The following is a 23,472-nucleotide window of genomic DNA, read 5'->3' as shown; positions in this document are numbered from 1 at the left end:
ATGAATAAATAAATAAATAAATCTTTAAAAAAAATAAATAAATGGATACTGAATCAATGACTCAGATATGGAATATAGGACAAAATTTATCACTTAGTATTTGTATGGAAGAATCTGGAGCTTAGGGTGGAGGATTGGACTGGAAATACATTTGTGTGAAAGGTTTAAGTATAGAGAAAGTGACTGACATTCTAGCAGAAAATGCGATGGTCCAAGGACCAGATGTATAAGGACACATGAAGAAAATCATGGGCTGAGTTTGAGGACATCCAACATTTAATAATTGAGTGGAGGACAATAAATGGCAAAGAGAATGGAAAAAAAGGATGAGGAAAAGCCAACAAGAAAAGTGTTTCAAGAGGGAATAGTAAAGACTATAGAAAGGTGAGACAATGATAACAAAAAGCTAATGCTGAATTTGTCACCACGAATGTCACTGATGACTTTTTGAATAACATGTCTGGAGTAATAAGGGTAAAAGTCCCACTGATGTCAAGAAGTGAGTGAGAGAAAGCATAGAGACAATGAATAGAAGAAATTTGATTGGGGACAGAGGAGAGAAGACAGTATCTGGAGAGTTATATAGGTTCTTGATTATTTATATATTGGGTTTAAATAAAGATATTTGAATAAGCTAATATTTAGTAACAATCCTTTTCCTTGGAAAGGAACAAATTAATAATAAAGAGAGAAAGGAAAATTGATAATGTAGGGAGCCCAGCTGGGAAGACTTCAAGATATAGGAGTGAGATTGGCCTTAGGAAAAAGGAGGGACAATATGGTGTTTTGCTTTGAAAACCTTTTTCACACCTTTATATATTAAAGCTGACTATATAGTCTTACTGCCTTAAACTGTGAATATAATACTTTTAAATCTACAATAATATTAAGATTAGATACTTAGTACAATTTAAAAAATTACAGAAACTTTTTAGAACTTTGCATCTATCCTCTTTTCACTTGGGAATTTAGTAGTTGTCTTAAAAGCAAAATAGTTCAGTATCCAGAAGTCTTTTGGTTTGTTCTCTTTATTTTCCTTTGCCAACGACAGTGGATCTCCAATTTAGATGTGCACAGAAATTGCTAAGTAAGATCATGTATGTGCTATCATACCCTTCATAGCATTGGAAATTATCATATTCATTTTTCATTTTTGTCAACTCAATGGACACTTTCTTATTTTCATATTAATTAATTATGCTTTTCCTTCTTCGACACACAGAATTTAGAGTGGGGAGTCTCTATAATTCTTATTTTATTTCTAAAGCACAGTTAACATGCCCAGATTTTACTTATGTTGGATTATCAAGAATTTAAAGAAAAGTTCTAATCTTGGCCAAAGTAATCCTGTATTTGATCCCTTTAGCAAGTACCTACTACGAGAAACAAAATGTGAAAAAAAGTAACTCTTTCATTGGAAGAACTCACAAATTTGAATTTAAAGTCTGTATTCTTGACTATCAAGAAATCAAGGTTCATGTCCTATTACTATTATTTATTCCCAAACCTAGTGATAATCAACAATGTGTGCTAAGTATATGAATGAATGAATGAATGGTTGGTGAACTGTTATATCTAAATTGACATGGATTCTTCAAAAACAAACATAGCAGTGTTATTGTACACTATATTTTTATTGATCTCTGTGACAATTACTTGAAATTTAATATCACTAATCCTCACAACATCTGTAGAATAAGTATTTTTAATTCTATTTTACAAATAAGAAATTGAGGTGCTGAGATTTTAAGTAAATCATGCCAATTAACACAGACAGAAACAGGAAAATCTGGGAGTCAATTTTACGCCTGACTCCAGAGCACATTATCTTTCAGCCATGTTATGAATGGTGATATATGTTTGGGTTATAAAAACTTGCAATAATGAGTATATTTATTTCCTACCATAAGCTTTTACCCAGACAGGTCTATAGGGCAAAGATCCTAGAATTTTAGACATTGTAATTTGATTTGTCTTCTAGAGAGAACCATTAGATTTTCTCTTTGCATGGCGTACTATAGAAGCATGAAAAATAGGTTTTCAGATGGGCTTTCTTTCTGGAAAAAATAGAACTATATGTTCAGTCATTTAAGTATCCATGTTAGCTAATTTTGCCAAGATTTTGGAATTGCATTGGAAAACATGTCCTAGTTAAGTACAATATTAGTAAATTTAGTAATAACCCAGGACTTGTTTGATCCCAAATATTTAACTCTTTAAAAAAAAATCTAACTCTGGTTTTATTTCAAGGTGCTTTGAAAGGAACTCACCCTGAGTTCTATGAACTGCATCAAACTTTTCCAAAATATACCATAGAACCCCAACCTGATTTGGTGCTTCAGGGTAACTTGGCAATGAAAGTACTCACAGGCACTCATTTTTTGGTCTTCGGACCTTCAGATGGCCTTTCTGTGACCTAGCCATAAGCACTCTATTAATCTACTTTATCACAGGGATTAGTAAAGCAAGGGCTGCATCCTTCCACCAAGCACATCTGTTCCTAACTCTTCTTATCTCTCGATGTCTGTTTTGCCCAGTGCATCTATTCTTCATCAGCCATGGATGTCTATGCTTCTGAGGAGTCGTTTTCTATTTTCTGTCTTTTTTACTTCCACAAAAAATTTAAAAATAAAAATGTTCCTATTCTGTCCTTTCCTATCTTACATCTACTTTGGAATACATAAAATGTTTGAATTTGCTTGTAGAACACAATACAATATACTCACTGTTCCCATCAAGTTTTACCTTTTTGCTACTTTTAACAGGAATAGTCCTTATTTAAAGCTATGCACGATACTCACCAGAACCCAGAGTATTGTTTTTATATTTGCTTTAAATAACTGCATGAGTGGTTCTTTCTAGTGAGATCGATGTTTTTTTTTTTTTTTTTTTTTTCACAAAATGAGTCATGCTAGTGGCAATCTCTTTATCTCTGATTCAGTCACATTGAAAGGAAGGAGGACATATGTTGGGCCTGGTTGATGGGGTGTCTCTCCATCTCCCCCAGCCTGAGACTGTGGTATAGGAAGTAAGGCAGTCTTATCAACAAGCACCTTTCTCCCAAGTTCAAACTGGGGATTACACAGAAAGAATCAGCTCCCTGTTCCTCCTCTTACTCTGTCTCTGAATAATAAGGGCTCTTTACTGGGTAGAAATCTTGTTGCATTAATTATAGCAGCAAATAAGCAGACAATCTGCTCAAAACAATCCCTAACTACTTCTGAATGACATGTTGATCTTTAAAGTTCAATTTTTAAAAATTAAGTATCTATTTTTATTAGTTCTTACAGTGATTAAGAGATACAATAGAACACAATTTACCTATATATTTAAATACTAACTTAAAGATGTAGTACTATGTTGTTCTTTCTATGTTTAGTTATAGTATAAAAAAGGAAGAAGTCATCATGGAACACGTCTATGCTTCCATCTTTCAGATTTTCACACTTTTACAAAGAGCTAAAAAATAAGGTTTACAGTGGAAATGCTGGTGACTTCTTGGTCAAGTAGTTCATGAGATTTTATATGTGTGTGAGTCTGTGTGTGTGTGCATAATAAATTCACATACACTCTAAAACATCAGCTACAAAGTAGCTTTTGATTATTTGTTTTAATGGCTATAAATTAATAAAATATTTCCTATGACCAAAGGGATCTTTTATTCAAGCACATGCTTACCAACATACTCTATGGTAGTTTCTGCTATTATAAGGCAGAACTCACAGCTGAAAATGGTTTAGGGTTTGTTGGGCTGCAGCATTTTGATAAATGGAGATAAATGATTAAAATCGTTCAGTCTTTCTAAGCCCTAGCAAAATATGACAGCATCTAAGTCTCTAAAGAGATTTATGTTTGCTCTTACAGCTGGTTGTCCATAGCTGTACCGTTCCCTGGGGAGCCCTGCAGACCTAGTGGATGATGAGAGTGTTTTGCAGCTGTAGGAGATTTAGATCCCTTTAAAGAGCTGCTTGAGCCACAACAAGCCAGTATTTCAAAAGAAAGTGAGCAAGGCCATAGGGTGTTCATGAAATTCCCAGCCTTAACCTGGGGAAGCTCACCTGTCAAAGCTGGCTCACTAAAACCTCCACTAAATTGTTAGCTGACACTACAAAACGTTTAAGATGTCATCGTGTGTTGTAAACAAATCCGTGCATTTCCACGTGTTGTTCCTGGGGCCAAAAAATAGCAAAACATAACAAGATATTGTGAGTAAAAGCATTCTTTTGGAAAAGTTCAGTTGTCTGAGGAAAGCATGATGTGGGAGAAAGTGGCTATGTCATATGTCACAGAAGTGGAAGGCTGGAGAAAGAATGAGAGGGAGGAAACTTTGTCTGTTGGGTGCCTTTTATGTACTAATAATGTTGACTCCCTGTTCTACGCTCTGCTCTGTGGTGGGCCCAGCCCTCTGTGGTGACAGCAAGGGAAAGAAAAACAGCCAAGAAGCAGGCTGCCTGAATTCGTTGCACTCCTGCACAAAAGAAGAATCATCAGAAGAATGAGCATCCACATTTTCCCAGCCCTAACTCCTCATGTCTGGGATTTCCTTCCAAGCAGAGAGGCAAACGTGTGACTCAGGCAAGTTGGCTATAGCATTGCCCAGTGTATACGTGAATGCCTGACACTCACTGGGTCAGCTAGGGAAGCTCCAATGCAGGTAACCAGAAGGATTCATTTCTTCTAGAGACTCAATATGATCAACTTATATAGAAGTCCATATTCTTGCCTCACGATTACATTCCTAATCTATATTACAAATACTTCCCAACCTTGTTTTAGAACTTCTTCCTTTTTAGTTTACAATATTTTTGAGATATGATTTATTTATAGCCAATTGGCCAAATCTTAAGTGTCTAGCTTGATAAAATTTTACTCATGTATATATCTGTTGTATTTGTTTTCTAATGCCGCATGACAGATTACCACAAATGTAGCAGTTTAGATGGCTAACACAAATTTCTCAGCTCACAATTCTGTAGATCAGAGGTCCAGGTACTTACCGTACAGGAGGATTCCCTGCTGAGGCTCTCAGAGTGGAAAGAAACATGTCACTGGCTGCATTCTCAGGGTCTTCTTGCAAATTCATTCAGGTGAGTAGAATTCAGTCCCTGAGAGTGCAGAATTGTCTTTTCTGGCTATTTCTCAGCAGCTATGCAGTTGCCCACACTCCTTGCCATGAGGCACACTCCATCTGCAAAGCCAGTGGTGGAAGACGTCTCTCCCTCTAAACTCTTTTCATGCTTCAAATATCTGTATCCAGGGAAATCTCTGCTACCTTGAAGGGCTGCCTTATTAGGTGAGGTTCACCCAGGATAGTCTCCCTTTTTTAAAGTCATTTATGCTACATAATATAACCTAATAAAAGACTGAAATCCACCATATTTCCAGGCCCAGGGGTTAAATACAGGAGATGTACACTAAGGAATGGGGATGTTGGGACCATCTTACAATTCTGTCTACCATATCTCAAGACAAAATCTATATAGCTGATCATGCCACAGCTTCGGAGTCATTGCTATTGATTTTTAGAAGTTCTTTGTATATTCTGGACTTGAGTCCTTTGTCAGATATATGTACTGCAATTCTATTTTCCTAATGTGTGACTTACCTTTCATTACTTACTAGAATCTTCGATGAGCAAAAGTTTTCAACTTTGATAAGAAGTTATTTTATTTTAAAATTTTATGATTAGAGCTCTATGCATTGTATTAAAATGTTAAAAATATTTGCCTATACCAAGATCGTGAAGATTTTTGTGTTTTCTTCTAGGAACATTATAATTATAGCTTCCACATTATATCTCTGATCCATCTTGTTTTTTTTATATATATAGTACAAGGCAGGGATCAACGTTCAATTTTTTTCCTGTATGGATATCCAATTGCTCCAACACAATTTATTATGTACTTTTAAATTTATAATGGAAGTATTACCTGTGTTTTTCTCATTATTATGTCATTATCCTAACATGTTGACTCTATTGCCTGGGGACTAGGCAAGTTTGGAGAGTCCACCATATGTCATTTACATTCCTACATGTAGGGTGTGACAAGACTGCAAAGCCCTGATCACTCATTACCTGTGTGATTTCTCAGGGTTCTGTTAGGACCAAGTGACCTTGAAAGACGAGATGTTTCCCTGTGGGACAGAGTAAGCTTTCTTATTGCATCTTATCAAATCAGTGTATTTCCCAAAATTGATGCTTCTCAGCTATGATGGAAAGCTCTGTGTACACAGCAATATCTGGGCCATAGCAGGTCACTCCCAATGGACTTCTGGGTAAGGATATCTCATGCAAACATGCTGATGCTCTTGCTACTTACTGCGCCAGGAGTAATGAGGTCTCTTCTGACCCAGGAATTTCAGGCCTTTTGTCAGGATCTTTGAAACAGTAACAGACTAACTTACTTATCTTTTAAGAGGGAAAAAAATCACAGAGACCTGACTATGTTATCTTATTCAATCATCAAAACATGCTAGTAAATGGCCATCTTCATCACCATTTTGTAGATTATAACACCTAAACTGCATGAGGCTAAGGAACTTGCCCAGTTTCGTTTAATTTCACAGCCAAAACTCATTTTTAACATTGAATAATTGTGAGATGTAGTGTAAATATAAAATTTTGTATAAAATATACACAGAATTTAAGGACTAGTTACATAATGAACACCCATGTAACCACCATGTAGGTCCTCTAGGCCAGAATCCCTGCAAGGGCCCCCTTATAACTTAAATCCCTCATTTCCTCTCCTAAAGGGAGATGGGTAATCCTAACCTTGATTTTCAGATAATTGTGTTTTCATTATAGTTAGCCATGTATATTTCCATTAACTGTCTGGCTCGAATTTGAACTATATATGTGATATATGGTCTATGAATTATTTTGTACAACCCTTTTTAAGATCAGCATTTCTAAGATTTATCATTATTGCTTGTAGCTCTCTGTTTCCCATGTTCAATGCAGCATGGTGCACTATACTAACATGCATACATTTCTTTATTCTACTGTTTCTGGGCATGTGAATTGTTTGTAGCTTTGAGCTATGACCAAAAACATTTTTTTTTTCTGTGAGAATTCTTATATCAGGTTTTGTTTTGTTCTTTTTTTTTGTTTGTGAGCTCATGCATTCATTTCTCTTCCATATATTCCTAGGAGTGGACTTTCTAGGACATTAGGTAGTACATGTTTTCCTTTATTAGAAAATGCTGTAAAGTTTTCCAAAGTGATTCTACCATTTTACACTCACAAAAACAGTGTATGAAAGTTCCAGACACTCCACATTCTCATACTTGGTTTTGAGGATCTTTTTTATTTTAGCCATCCTGTTTGTTATGCAGTGGTATTTCACTGTGCCTTTGGTTTTCATTCCTCTCATGACCACTGAGATTGATATGTCCATATAATTAGTGGACACTTGGATATCTTCTCTTGTGAAGGGTCTATATAAGTTTTTTGCCCAATTTTTAATTGGTTTGTTTTCCTTGTTTCCTATTGACTTGTAGGTATATCAAAGATATTTATCTGTTTTTGTTTAAAGGGCCTGACCTGTAAATTTATCCCATAATTTCTTGCTCCCTTTCTGTTGGCCTGAACTATCACATGGACACAGTTTGAAGGCAATGTAAAAAGAGCATTCTTATCTGGGTGACAATGTGCTTAACCAAAACTTCACTATAGAAATGGGTAAAGCACAGATATTGTGGAGGACAGCCAGCCACTTCTGCTCTACTAGGGCTGGCCTTAAAAATTTGAGTGTTCATTAGTGCTATGCCATGCACGTGGAACTTTGCTGAACTAGCTATAGGAACATCCAGAGTATCAAAAATTATTATTAAAATTCTGCTTGGTTTAAGGAGAGTCTTGAGTGGAAATAAATTTTTTTTAATAGCAATTCATTCATGATCAGCCCTCCCTATAATACCAGACCAAGCTATACTTCTATAATTTAACATGCACCTAAGATCTGGCATAGCTTGATGGTGTTTTCTGATATTTGGCATGACCCATACAAATATACCAACTCCTAAAATTACCTACCAAGGCCACATTAGTTAAAATCTGACTACACAACCATAAAAACCATTCACATGAACATGTAGACCCTGACAAACTGATAGCATTAAAAAGCCACACGGTCTGCTTCCATCTGCAAGTATAACACTGCTAGCCAGATCCCATTCCTTGTCAGCGCCTTGACTAGTGCTCCTGACATTGGTGAATTGACTCAAGTGAGACTCAGTAGTTAGGCAAATGGAAATCGAAAGTCTGCCCTTTTCTGATAGAGAGTTGAAGATTGTGGCTTAGGTATGCAGCAACAATAGTTTCCAAACACTGAGTCCTGAATTAGGAAGATTTGACCAGCAGGCAGCGCTGGATGATCACAGGCCTCCTGTTCTAATGAGAGTGCCTTTTCTAGCCAACTTCTAACAGGGTTAAAAACAGAAGAGAGTGCATGCCCTGTGCAGGGGGGCATATTCCAAAGAGGAAAGACAATGAGGCTGGCCCACAAGTCACCATGCATTAGCCATTCCTATAGATAGTCCTCTTTTCATAAGAATCAGTGAGTAAAGGAAACATCAGAAATGATTTTGCCTACCCACCCCCAAATACTCGCTTTGCAGGAGATATAGTTAGAATGATACAGAAAGACTTGTATAAACGGTTGAACAGTAGTGTGTGAAATAAATGCAAAAAAATAAGGTGATAAGTTTAATATTATATAAAGCAGAACTAAAGGAAAAGAGATGTACCTGAGACAGAAATTTTATTCTGCTAAAGTATTCTGTTCAAAATAACAGAGTCGAGTCATTGGAGCTTCTTCTTGATGTGCCCCTCTCCCGCTTTCGTGAAGTTTCCTCACAGCCTGGCCCCCAAGCACCAGTCCTCCCTCGCACCTCAAACGAAGAACCAAGGCTGCCTCGGGCCCCCAAGCCAGAGGAGACGGCGACCTCTCAGCACTTGCCGAAGGGAGAAAAAGAACAGCAAGAAGCAATTGAACATATTGATGAAGTACAAAATTAAATAGACTTAATGAACAAGCCGGTGAGGAGATTTTGAAAGTAGAACAGAAATATAACAAACTCCGCCAACCACTTTTTCAGAAGAGGTCAGAATTGATCGCCAAAATCCCCAATTTTTGGGTAACAACATTTGTCAACCATCCACAAGTGTCTGCGCTGCTTGGGGAGGAGGATGAAGAGGTGCTGCATTATATAAGAGTCAAAGTGACAGAATTTGAAGATATTAAATCAGGTTACAGAATAGATTTTTATTTTGATGAAAACCCTTACTTCGAAAATAAAGAATTTCATCTGAATGAGAGTGGTGATCCATCGTCAAAGTCCACTGAAATCAAATGGAAATCTGGAAAGGATTTGACGAAACATTCAAGTCAAATGCAGAATAAAGCCAGCAGGAAGGGACAGCACGAGGAACCAGAGAGCTTCTTCACCTGGTTTACTGACAGGTGCAGATGAGTTAGGAGAGGTCATCAAAGATGATATTTGGCCAAATCCATTACAGCACTACTTGGTTCCTGATATGGATGATGAAGAAGGAGAAGGAGAAGATGTTGATGATGATGATGAAGAAGAAGGATTGGAAGATATTGATGAAGAAGGAGATGAGGATGAAGGTGAAGAAGATGAAGATGATGATGAGGGAGAGGAAGGAGAGGAGGATGAAAGAGAAGATGACTAATGAAACACTGATGGATTCCAACCTTCCTTTTTTAATTTTCTCCAGTCCCCCTCCTCTTGTGCTCATTCACCCTGTTTTTTGAAGTCTCTTTTCTCTCCCATTATACCATTGTTCTCAACTTATTTTGGGGGGAAATACCTTGAGCAGAATACAGCAGGAAAAGAATCTCTACCCCTTTCTGTTCCAAATTCATATTTTATTTTACACCACCGTGCTCTGTGGGAAAAAAGAAAAACCTTCTGCTCCCTTAGCTCTGCTGGAAGCTGGAGGGTGCTAGGCCCCTGTGTAGTAGTGCATAGAATTCTAGCTTTTTTTCCTCCTTTCTCTGTATATTGGGCTCAGAGATTACACTGTGTCTCTATGTGAATATGGACAGTTGGCACTTACCAACATGTACCCGTCTACTTTCTCTTGTTTGAAAAAAGAAAAAAAACTTTAAAAAAATGGGATTATAGAAGGTCAGCAAAGGGTGGGTTTGAGATGTTTGGGTGGGTTAAGTGGGCATTTTGACAACATGGCCTCTCCTTTGGCATGTTTAATTGTGTTGTTTAACAGACATCCTTGCAGTTTAAGATGACACTTTAAAAAATAAAATAAAATAAATAAATTAAAAAAAAGATGACACTTTTATTTATTTTTATTTTAAGATGACACTTTAAAGATAAAACTCTCCTAATGCTGACTTGAGCCCTGCCACTCCATGGGAGAATCAGCAGAACCTGTAGGATCTTATTTGGAATTGACATTCTCTATTGTAATTTTGTTCCATTTATTTTTAAATTTTCTTTTTGTTTCACTAGAAAGGAAAGATGCTCAGTTCTAAACCTTAAAAGTGTACAAGTTGCTTTGTTACAATAAAACTAAAAGTGTACACACACAAAAAAACACAAAATAACACAGAGTCAAAGACGTTAAGTATTAAATAGCACATCTTACAACCTGTAAAATAAAACAGATTTATTTTTAATTTTTTAATAAAACAGATTTAAATAAGGACAATTGCCAAGAATATGATAACAATATATTAGTCTGCATCAATCAATCATCAACTAAGTATGTAAAATAAATAAGTACAGAGGACTTTAAATATCAAAAGATATCCAAGGATGATGTAATCCATTCTCAAGGAAGTATACACCATCTTTCCAACTTCCCACAGGAAAATTACAATTTTTTAACTCTTTTATCTATTACACCATAATAATCCACAAATTTTCTTTTTAAAAATATTTTATTTATTTATTCATGAGAGGCACAGAGAGAGAGAGAGAGAGAGGCAGAGACACAGGCAGAAGGAGAAGCAGGCTCCACGCAGGAAGCCTGAGGTGGGACTCGAACCTGGGTCTCCAGGATCATACCCTGGGCCGAAGGAGGCACTAAACCACTGAGCCACTGGAGCTGCCCATAATTCACAAATTTTCATACTAGAAATAACGTTGGCTGCATTCTTTAATAAATTAGTGCAGCAAAATTAGGAACTGACATAAAGTTTTCACAATAACAGTAATAAAGCTTCAGCCATTTGGAATCTTACTAAAGAAGAAAACATTCTGCAAAATAATAACTGGGTCAAAAAAGATACCAGTTGCAGGGTGAAGCCTATGTAGAAAATGAGAGTGAGACTACAGGGTGAGGGTGGGGGCGTGAACAGAAGAAACAGTCAAGTATTTACATTTTGGTTCAAGAAATAACTGAAATAAATGCAATGATAATTCAACTCCCCAAGTCAGGGAAAAGCAGAAGACAAATGTACAGACCACAGGAAGAAGAGTACAATGGAAATAAAGATAAGAAACCACAGAGACTCCAGGGATGTTATGTGTTGTGTCTTTAGGGGAGGATAGTGAGTTTTTTTCTTCTTCTTATGTTCTAACAAAGAAAACCAAGTATTAAAACATTGGGGATATTCTTGTTCCCAGGGAACCTGATTATTCTATTAGTAGAGTGTCTTCATGACTAAGATTAATTTGCTGTCAGTATTCATGTGTACGTGAGTGTATTCCAAACTATAAATTAATGTAAAGAAACAATGCTTTTATTCCTATAATGCATTATTAAGATGACCCGGACCAATGAGAACTAGAAATGCTTCAGTGTTTAATGGATGTTCAGGATCCATGCTGGGTTGAGCGTGGGGATAAGTAATACTTCATTTAAAGTCAAAGTAAGATCATCAGGAAATAATTAAGAACACAATGACTATTTGTGTTTCTATTATTATTTGTGTTAGAAGAATATGGAAAAGGTTTTATCACCTATGTAAAATTAGTCTGTTAGTGCTTTAATTGTGTTTCCATATCTGCTTACTGAGGAGCTACTATGTGCAAAGTGCTAGGGAGGCAATGATGAAAAAAGGCTGATGCAGTTCCTCATCTCATGGAACTTACAGCCACAGGATTAAAAAAAAATTATATTAATCAAATATCACACAAAGATAAAAATATTACTTGAATAAGTACTATTTGAAGATATGAGATCATATAAGAAGATTAGACATAGGCAAGTAAATCAAGGAAGTGTTTCCTAAGGAAGTGACAGTTTAACAAAGATTTCAGAACAAATGATATCAAGCTAAAGTAGGTAAAGAGTGTTCCAGGCAGAGTGATTATCATATTCATAGGCACTGTACCAAGGAGGGACTAGATTCTTTAAGAAGTAGGAAGATGGTGAGTATGGCTAGTGTTCAGTGAGGGAGTAGCTCCTGTGTAGTGATGGAGGAGAGACCATGCAGGCTGTGCTAGGAAGTTAGAATTTTTTATAGAAGAGGTATGCAGTGAGGTATTATAAACAAAATGCGTGTGCATTCATTTTGGCCAGATTTGATTAGATTTGTGCTTTGAAAATATTCTGGCTAGAGTAGGTGTATAAAGATTGACAGACGTTGTTGGGAAGCAAACATGGAAGTAGGGAGACCAATAAGCTATTAAGTATCCTGGGTAGCAGCTGATGATGATATGAATGGATCTCTGGGGGCAGAGCTTGAGAAGTGTCTATTAGCATCATCAAACCGGTATTCTAGTCTCATCTGGACCTGTTTACTCATGATTCTTCAGAAAAAAATAGGAACTAATCACTCTAAGCAATTAATGATAAAGACAAGTAAAAAGAGAAAATCGACAAGAGTTGCCAAATTTGACTTACAAGTCACCATCTTCAAAAATACCTTTTAATAACATTGCTTTAAGACAAGTTTCTGAAAGAGGCCTAGCAACAGACTACATAGGATTTATACTGTTTTTTTAAATCATACCATGAAATATCACTGTGTTAAATTCTATTATGCAAATTAGTGAAAAGTTGACCAATTTTTTTTGTATGTGCAGACTTTCACATCTTGAAAATAATGTTGCATAAATATTTAATAACACTTCCAGCTTACTAAGTAATAATTATGGGCTTATGTTTTAGTTTGTTTGTAGCATGATAACACTTACTGGACCGGATGACTGGGTGACGTGCACTGAGGGGGGCACTTCATGGGATGAGTACTGGGAGTTATGCTATATGTTGGCAAATTGAACTCTAATAAAAAGAAATTTAAAAAAGATAACACTTACTGGTAGGTAAGTGGAAACAGGAAAAGATTTATGACATTTTTTACAAAAGTAAAAATTAAAATTTGTCCATTGATTTTTTTTAATGATTTTACAGAAATGAATGATTTTGCAATTCTATTATCAGTACATTTAATCTGCACTTACAGGCTTTTGAGTTCTGTCAGATTATGGTTTGAGACCCCACTGTTTTTAGGAAAATCACTGAAAACATTACAAGAAAATACAGTATTAACAACACTAATGCGGATTTAGTCAGGAGTCAATGATTAGTTATACACTCCTTGCCTTCAAAGTGCTGTTTTTAATCACTGATTTCAAGATAATAAAAAAAGAGATGTGTTAGGTCAATCTTTTTTCCATAATAAATATGAAAATCCTCCCTAAATATGTTGAATTTGAGGTTAATCTATTTGCAATATCTGCTGTCCATGGATTGCCCTTGTCAATTATGCTGACTTGATTAATGACATGTTTATTCAAAAATAATAATTTTCTTGAACTAAAGAAAATCTTTTAAACGTAATAATTTAAAGATACATCATCTAGGATGAATATCTTCTTGTATATGTACTTGCCTCAGCTACTTTTTTTTTTTTAAGATTTTATTTATTTATTCATGAGAGATACAGAAAGAGAGGCAGAGACACAGGCAGAGGGAGAAGCAGGCTCCCTGCAGGGAGCCCAATGTGGGACTCGATCCTGGGTCCCCAGGCTCACACCCCTGGCTGAAGGCAGCGCTAAACTGCTGAGCCACCCAGGGTGCCCTGCCACCCCATCTTAATCAGTGATGAAAGAATGATCTCAGAACTGTTTGTGTCAATTGGCCTTTTAAGTTTAATAGGAAAAGACTGGTTAATGGTAACAATACATCATAAAACCTTCAGAAAGAAAGGAGAGGGTTTTGTGGACCATTTGTTTTGTTTTGATTTTGTGTGTGTGTGGCAGTTTTAAGTTACTAGTTTTTAAAACCAGTACTTTTTAATGGAAACAACTTGACCAAAAATCTGTCACAGAATTTTGAGACCCATTAAAACAAAAGTTTAATGAGAGAGAGAAAAAAAAAAAGAATCTTGTAGATAGTTTGACATAACGCTTTCATGAAGCATTTTCAGAATTTGAAATGGAAAGTGTTTAGTAATTTGAAAACCTTTTGTTCCTCATCCCCAAATTCTTCCTAACAGATTCTTTCTCTGCTAAAGGGACCATAATACTCATAATACTCATAAAACTCTTAAGAGTGGAAGGAGGACAGTAAGAGGCATAGGAGAGATCTCATAGGATGCCAATATGGCAAAAGTAAAAGCTAAAGCAATAATACTCTTAATTTATATTTTAAAAAGTATGCAATTCTTACTAAAGGTCATGTAAATATTTTTCTAATTCTTTGAAAGCTTTGGAATCTTAGAACCTGCAAACTTGAATATATATAACTTTTCAAATCTTTACTAAACTCTATTAGTTACAATTTAGTTTCTTTGCTTTTCAGCTCAGATTAACTGTATTGTAATTTATTGTTTCTCTTTAAAGTTGGCTTTACTTATACATACACACCCCCAAAATAAAAATAAATAAATAAAGAAGCAAACAAACAAATAAATAAGTGTGAAAGAATAAGTATTACCTTTTGTGTTATTTAGGAATTATATCTGGCTACAAAAGTAAGAGCTTAAAACAGTGGATTACGTAAATTGGGTTTTTCCTTTTTTCTCATGTGAGAAGCAACCCAGAGAGATGATACAAGTAAGCGTAATTGATGTGTTCTTTCATTATTGCTCCAGACTCCCTCTATTTTTTTTTTTTTTTTTTGCTTTGCCATTTATAGAACTCGGCTTCCATTTTCTAATTGTCTTGTGAGTTATAAGCTGGATCCAGCAGATCCAGCGATCGTGTCTGCATTGATGGCAGAAAGGAGGAGGAAGAGAGGCTGAAAGGGAGGCATTTTACAAGTAAATACTCTTCTGCTGCTAGCAATAAATAAATTGTGTTAAATAAAATTAAGGGAAGGTGGATTTTTGGTAGGCAACTAGCAGTCTCTGCCATGTTTTTCTTTTCTGTTTCTCTTTATATATTTTGTATGTTTTGTAGTTTTTGAATCATTTTAGCCATAAAACTTTCTTCATGAAACATTTGTCATCACATGGAAACCAATGATGTATAATAGCCCAAAGTGGAGCTTCTCTGGGAGAAGCCAACTAAAGGGTGTGAAGTCCCTCCAGTTCTACCTCCATGATCATATCTGTGCCTCTACAGACCCTGTGAACAGAGGGCAAACCACAACATGGGATCTCCATGTCCTCTTGGGTATACCTAATTCTCTTATGTAACTGTCAGGGGACACTTGGTCAATATACAGTTCTGGAGGGAGAGGTTTAGTTAGGATGCCCTTAGCATTTCTTCCAAACCTGAGTCACGCTGGAGTCTGTAAAATAACACACTTTATCCTTATGCTGATTCAACTAGTTCAAGTCATGGCTGTGTACACACTTTTAAATATGGATAAAAATAGCATCCAAAACAAAATACACATATGTTTGAATAGGGATAAAATAGTATCTCCCCTCCAAAAAAAATTAAGCAGTACTTGGAGAGGGTTGGTGTCAACGAAAACACACCCCAGCGTTAAGCGGGCTACTGACAGAGGGAATACCCCTGTGTAAGACTTGCTTAATTTACAGTATTTAATTTGCTTGATATGTCTAGTTAAGTAGAAACATGCTCATTTTTACTATGTTTGGGAAAAGAATTGAAACCATTGAAGCATTTCTACTCCCTCTACACCTAAATCTTTCTCTGACATTTGATTGTTGGATTGGCAATATCCATTAAATAAAATTCCTTTGAATTGTTACCTATCTATCACTCTGGTGGTGGCTATCAAATAGGTTAAGACTGTTTTTTTATTGTTTATATAATTTTGATCAAAATGTGACCTTGTGTAGTTACTTTATTAGATTGTACCAGAAGGCAGCACAGCATAGTGTGTAAGAACATGGGTTTTGGAGATAAGGAGATGTGGCTTAAAAAAATCCAAATCTTCCACTATAAGCTGTGTGTGACTTAGGAAAGTTACATAAGGATCTCTGTCTTATATATAAAGTGGAAATAAATCTAAAGTCAAGGTTCTGATAGAATTAAATTATTAAGTGAGTGTTAAGTGTGCAGCAGAGTGCAGGTCACCCAGTGGAGACTCAATAAAGAGTTATCATTATTGCTGCTATTACTTCTACTTGTCTAAATTGATGTGCCATTCAGCATTATGCCTCTATTAATACAAACTTTTTAGATTAAGGATTAAAATGTCACCTCAACTCTAATTACTCTCAAGAAATGCATTTATTCTTTTATGTAAGGGCTTTAGTTTGGTTCTTATCATCTTTTATGGGAGTATACAGCCTCTGAAATTTTGCCTTCTCTGTTACAGGAATATGGCTTTTATTTAGCCAGGGGGCATGGCTGTATCATGTGGTTATCACTGGCCATGTGATCTAATTGCCCCTGCATCTCTTCTGAATTGCTAATGCCAGTGATAGTAGTTGGTCAATATCTCACTCTTACCCAGAAATATTACTATCTTTAAAAAAAATGCATTCTTCTCCAGAAATATTTCTTCAGAATTCTCATTTAAGATTCAAAATAGACATAGGTAAAATACTACTTTGGTGCATTTCTGACAAAAACAAGTAGTTATAAAAACTAAATAAATCTTTAATAATTTTGGAAAATGTGGTATCGGATTAGGCAGGACCCAAAACAATACTTACCCATTTACTTGGCCATTTATTGTATTTTAGGTATTAACTATACTAACTGCTTTTAAATACATTCCAAATAATTTTCACAACTACCCTAAGAAGGAGGCATCATTTGCTCTATTTTCCACCCAGAAATGTTAGTTGCAAATAAATTATTTGCCCAAATTCACATAGCTTATAAATATTGAAAAAAAAGGATTTAAATTCTTACCCTGCTTGACTAATAACTATTTTCTTAACTACAATGAAATATTAATACTTCTTTCTTAAAAAGTGATAGAAGGAGAATTTTCAAGTAAAGTGGATAATAAAATAGTGGCATTGTTCTCTCGTTCACAATGGGACAGAACAGATTAGGTTCTTATTTTATGAATAGCCAGCCAATATTCTGCTTCCTTACACCTTGGCACTTTGCTCTGTGTCTGTAAAAATCCTCAAGTGAGCTTGACAAGCCTACTTACTAATAAGAAAGGAAGATTGTTCCCACTGGGTGGACATGGACTCCCGAGAGAGTTCAATACTTTTAAATTCTTCACACTTAGAAAATGCAGATTCACATTTGTAATAAGATTTCAGAAACATAGATACTCTTGCCTTTTTCTGCTCTTGAAATAGCTTCATTAAATCTGTTATTTACTGATAATTATTTAGTCCAGATAAAATGTCACTTTTCCTGAAAACTTCCCTTGGAGGGTTTCTAGATTTAGCAAATAAAAATACAAAATCGCCAGTTAAATTTGAATTTCAGGGAAGGAACTAATTCCTTTATATAAGTATGTCCTATACAACAGTACAAAACAATGCTAAAAATCTATCCATTGTTTATCTGAAATTTATAACTGGTTATTCCATAGTTTATGTGGCAACCCTATGTGGGAGTAACATTACCACAGATAACAATAACCATAAAAACAAAAAGACAGTACTTTTTGAATTCAAACAGAGTAGAATTCAAAGTATGTGCTTACCACTTAAATATGTGACAAATCAGTTCCCCTTCAGTTGGGCTGTGCCTATAGAATGGGCACAATATGTCTATTGACCCTTGGGGAGAATTAGAAATAATGATCTGAAGAAGGGGCTTGGGAATTTTAGTGTTCGAAATGCTTAGGGATGCCCATTGGGATACTCTGCGGATGGGTAGATCCATATGGATATTCGATAGCATGGCATTTAAAAAATATTTTCACATTTTTTTAAAGATTTTATTTATTTATTCATGAGAGACACAGAGAGAGAGAGAGAGAGAGGCAGAGACACAGGCAGAGGGAGAAGCAGGCTCCATGCCGGGACCCTGATGTGGGACTCAATCCTGGGACTCCAGGATCACACCCTGGGCCAAAAGCAGATGCTCAACTGCTGAGCCACCCAGGCATCCCAGTATTTTCACATTTTATTTTTATTTTATTTTATTTTATTTTTTTTGGTGTGGCACATGGACTTTATTCCGACCCCTCCCCACCTCCTGGGGAGTGGGTTCACTCAGCACTCAGAAAGACTCTCTTGCGTGCAGTGTTGGTGTACGGATGCCAGCGCCACTCCACATCTGCTGTGGCCTCCTGTTCCAGCGTGCCCTATTTTCACATTTTAAAAATAATTTGAAAACTATTCTTTGAGTACACTTCCTATCTGAATTAATTCCTTTATATTGACTTACTGTACATATGGATGGATGATACTTGTTTCCAAGGACTTCCATGACTTAAATTCAAATAAATCTTAAGATAGCCTTAAAACATAAGAAGACTAAAGGAAGTATATGTATAGGTAGCAATTCCATATTTTTTACATTCACTTAGTGATAATGAACAGAAAAGCTCCTAAAAATATCCACTTAGGTTTTCAATATCTTGAATTCTCAAAAATTAAGAGTCATGTGAGCACCTGAATTCTTTTTAATTAACAAGTCTGTATGCATAGGCCATATCTGACATGTTTCTGTTTCACTTGATGTTCTAGAATATAACAGAACCTCAATGTGATCGATCAGTTTGATAGGATCATTTAAATTAATTTCACAGAAACTTAGAAGCTTTTTTCATGCTCTACCAGTAAAGTTGTAGTTAAACAGAAATGATGTGTGATTATTTAAATAAGATATCAGCAAACATACCTTCTAATGTGGTTACATAAATCGCTAATAATAAGTTATAGGGATAAGTACTAATCATCATTGCTTCTTTTATGGCACTTTGATAAGACAGGCAACTAAAACACATTTTCATAGGAGAGTGAAGAGAATTTGTCTTCAGTCTTGATAAAATCACAGACATCAGCTTGATGCTGTCAGTTTCAGCGAAAAAAGTGTTGATATGATGGAGCATAAGCCTTTCTATCAATCATTTATATATTTTGATTTAAAATAAATCACCTGGATATTTAAATTAACTGTCCTAGATAGTCATAAAATTTCCAATTCTACAAACTACTTCTTTCTTGAGCAGTTTGAAAGAAAATGTGTATTATTACAAGGTACTGCAGGAATTCTTTAGTCTGTGCTTTTCATCACTTAGCACCAGTGGAATTAGAATTCATCAATATCCTGAGGTCTTTATATCTTGAAACTGTTGACCAATTAGTAGCAGCAACAATACTAGCTGATATAAATTGTGTTTTTAATATATGACAGATAAGGCTGTAAGCACATTACAAATATTATTTCATTTAACCTTCAAGATAACATTGTAACGTAAGATCTGCAAGATCTGTGAAAAGTCTGCGATTTTACCATCCTTGCAAGCTAACAATTGGCTTACCGCTGTTTCATAGATGTTAGCAGGAGACATGAAACTCCTGGTTCAGAAACTAAGGACAGTTTATTACTCACGGTAAAGTAATTGCCAGTGCCTATATTTTCTTAGGTCAATTCTCCCAGCACCATCTCCTACAGATCAAAGTGAAAAGAGCCATCCAATGGGTTGATTATCAGACAGGAACTTGGAGTGTAGGGAACCCAAAATTTCTCTAATGTACAGTAAGCATTATTTGCGAGGAAGACATTATCTCTCTTTTCTAAAGCTTTTATCTATATGAGCATCCTTAAACATATAATCCATAACAAAGACAGTTAATGTCTCTGCTCAAAATACCAGCAGAAAATGAGACTTAAGGCCAGTTGTCTCCCAACAGGTAAAAACATTATTTTTATTTTACAGATGAGGAAATTGAAGCACAGTAAAGTCACGTACCGTCACATAGCTAGCCATCAGTGGAGTCAGCTTCAGCATGGAAGTTGTTTGACTCTAAAACTCATGCTCTAAACAACAATAACAAAAATCTTTAATGAAGAGTTAGTTGTAAATGGTATATTTAAAGAGAATTCAAGAAGCTCTGAGCAGTCCATTATCTTTCTAGAAAATCTCTCTAGAAATTGAAATTCAGTTAGTGTTAGTGTTGGCTTAGATTTTTCAATTATACCAGTCCATACTTATACACATTTTTAAAACTAGGGTGTGGGAGGGGGAGAAAAAGAATAAAGACTAGAGTGCAGGGCAGCCTGGGTGGCTCAGCGGTTTAATGCCACCTTCAGCCCAGGGTGTGATCCTGGAGACCCAGGATCGAGTCCCACGTTGGGCTCCCTGAATGGAGCCTGCTTCTCCCTCTGCCTGTGTCTCTGCTTTTCTCTCTCTCTCTCTCTCTGTTTCTCATGAATAAAAAATAAAATCTCAAAAAAAAAAAAAAAGACTAGAGTGCAAATTGCATGCTAATCATGCTACTTGAAGTTACACACACACACACAAAGGCAAAATGTCAAGTGATCTCATCCATATCAAATGTCCTCTGTGATGTTTTTAAAACAAGTTGTCAGTTGAGAGAAGGAGAATATCTCTTAAACTATTTAGAAACTACAACCTCCCTATGGCTATTTTGATTCCTTTATCATCTAATCAACCCTGTCAAGTAAACTGGAATAAATAACAGCATTCTGTCCATAAGAGCTTTATCAAGGTAAGATTTGCCAATTGTCAACTGCCCTGAGCAGTAAGGGTTGCATCTTATTCCTGTGCTGGTGACTTGATTTCAGTCTCTGGTGAGATACTATCTGACCCCAGGAGGTGCCTTCCATTAATATTGCAGCAAAGGTCAGCTTCTTCCCCTAGCCACTTCACTCCCTTTATATCTCAAAATCACTGATTCGATTTTTTTATTTCAATCGAGAATATTGATGAAGCAATGATCCATTAGGTTGAATCTCAATGCCTTTTGAGATGATGTCATATCTAATGGTTTGATTGGCAGATTTTAGAAGAGTCTGTTCTCTTGAAAGATCCCCTCTGTTTTGCCCATCAGTCCAAAAGCAGTTTTCACAGGTTGCTCTCAATTTTCTGCATGCTGATTGCTATACTGTATATTGCTTAGGTAACTCTGGTTATAGTGTCCCCAGAGGGCCAAAACACTAGGCACATTTGCCCCTTACCAAAATTCCCAATTAGTCTTTGTTTAAATTGTTTCTTCTGGGCATTTAATGGAAGGAGAAAATGAGACTATAGCAAGGCAAAGAGGAATCTAACAAAACTCATATGTGCAGTGACAGAAATGTGTCCTGGTCTTGATGGTTTTTCATTAAAAAAAAATAAAATTGATACTGAGTGTTGAGAAAGGGAGTTTAGTTTGAAAACCTTTACAAAGAACCATCTAGGAAATTAGTCTTGGACTCTTAAAGTCTTAGTTATAGCTAAAATCTATGTCTCTTTTAGACCTAGCACATTAAGTTATCTTCCATTGACCATCCTTTGGCTGTCTAATTCCAAATGATTTTGTAATTCATAATAGTTCAAAAGACATGTGGGCTGAAGTGTTTGGATACGTCCTAATAAGTTCAAGAGAATGATAACATGCATCCCATTCTCAGTTTCTATGATCCCTTATGAAGTGATCAAGCTCTCCAGAATAGGTTCTTTTGGGGGTGTTGGTAGGAATATTACACTTCTTATCTAGAATAGTAAATGCAGTTTCTACCTGGCTTTACCTTTCTATACCTGGCTCCTTCTAGGATCAGAATTGACTCTGCTATAAGGTTAAAAATATTAGGTTATATATGATGACAAGACACTTTTTAGTACTTTCACCAGTCCATCTCTTTCAAAATATTCCTTTGTTTTATAATGCAGACTGGTTGGAGTATACTTTATGCATTTCATCATGGCCCATGGTTGGTAGATATTTTGTCAGTCACATAAACAACTGAGGAATACTGCCTTTTTTATCCTCCAATTTGTGATTTACTTAGATTTCTGAGGATAAAATTTTATAGAAGGGAATCTTCTAAATTCAGTAAAACAAACAAACCAATGGGGGGAAAAGAACAACAGGCACAAACGAAGGTTATTTTCTTTAGTAGAATAAAGAAATAATTGAGGCCAGGGGTACTATGGAAAAGCTGAGATCAGAGAATGGTCCATGTTGAATAAGATCCTTTAATTAGCATGTTTTCTTCTCCAGAACCTCTGTTCTTTTTCACAGCCACATATTACATCTTTCCAAGTTCTGGACTGAGTTTTATTTTTAGGTATGTACGTATGTATGTATGTACGTATGTACGTATGTATGTATGTATTTATTTATTTATTTTTAGTGCCTGAGACTTTAAGCCTCCATTGTGTTTCCATGCCACTCCAGAAGTTCTGGCCTCCCCCAGTGGTCCTGAAGTCCAAATGAGTCTGCATGAGTCATGACCCCACACACCTGGCCCCTCTCTGGGACTGTGTAAGCTTTGAGGGTCTGGAAGGTAGTGACAGCATACATGCTATAGGTGGACAGACAATAGAGGGATGATGTTGGTGGGGGGTCAAAGGAGACAGAAGAAGTGGACACTGTTCATAGCCAAGTAAACATCACAACACTGGCTGGCTAAAATTTTCATTGCCCTTATATTTTAGAAGATTTAGAACTGCTAAAAAATGCTAACTTCCACTGAATCCTCACTTTCATGAGAAAATTAAAAATGAAATAGTGGTTAATGTGTTCCTTACCAACATGAAGCTTTCAAACTAAAAATTACTCTTTCAATCCAAGTCACTGGTCAGAGTTTCTTGCCTTTTAACCTTAGAAGGAAGTAAATGTTTCATAGGCAAACAATTTTGATTTATGTGTTTGGTTGGCATTTACATGCTAAGCACTTTTACCTAGCAGCAGGTAACAGACATTGCTCCTGCCCTCAGGAGGCGTTACATCTTGTGAACTAAATGCAGAGGCTAAAATGCATAATTTTTTCCCCTTGTATCCAGAGTCCCAGCTGACAAACCTCATTTAGGTTAGGGAAAGAAAAGAGGAGGAATGATCCACCTTTGTGTCTCATGGAGATTTATAATTTCACTCCAAAAGTTTTCTGAATCAAATATATGTGTTGGGTCTTATCCTATAGTATATTAGTAATGATAAGTCATGTTTTTTTACTAACACTATCACTTGCTATATGAGAAATCTGAGACTCAGAGACATTTCAGTGACCAGTTCAGGTCAC

At 35.9% G+C, this 23,472-nt stretch overlaps 1 pseudogene; it reads left to right on the top strand.

The window, feature by feature from the left end:
- Nucleotides 1-301: 301 nt before the first annotated feature.
- Nucleotides 302-10,287, top strand: LOC140611586 (protein SET-like; annotated as a pseudogene).
- The last annotated feature ends 13,185 nt before the right edge of the window (nt 10,288-23,472 follow it).

The sequence above is a fragment of the Canis lupus genome, chromosome 20 (genome assembly GCF_048164855.1).
Source record: "Canis lupus baileyi chromosome 20, mCanLup2.hap1, whole genome shotgun sequence".
In the NCBI taxonomy this organism is placed as follows: Eukaryota; Metazoa; Chordata; class Mammalia; order Carnivora; family Canidae; genus Canis; species Canis lupus.
Note: the sequence above shows the minus strand (reverse complement) of the source record. Positions and strands in the feature narration are given on the sequence as shown.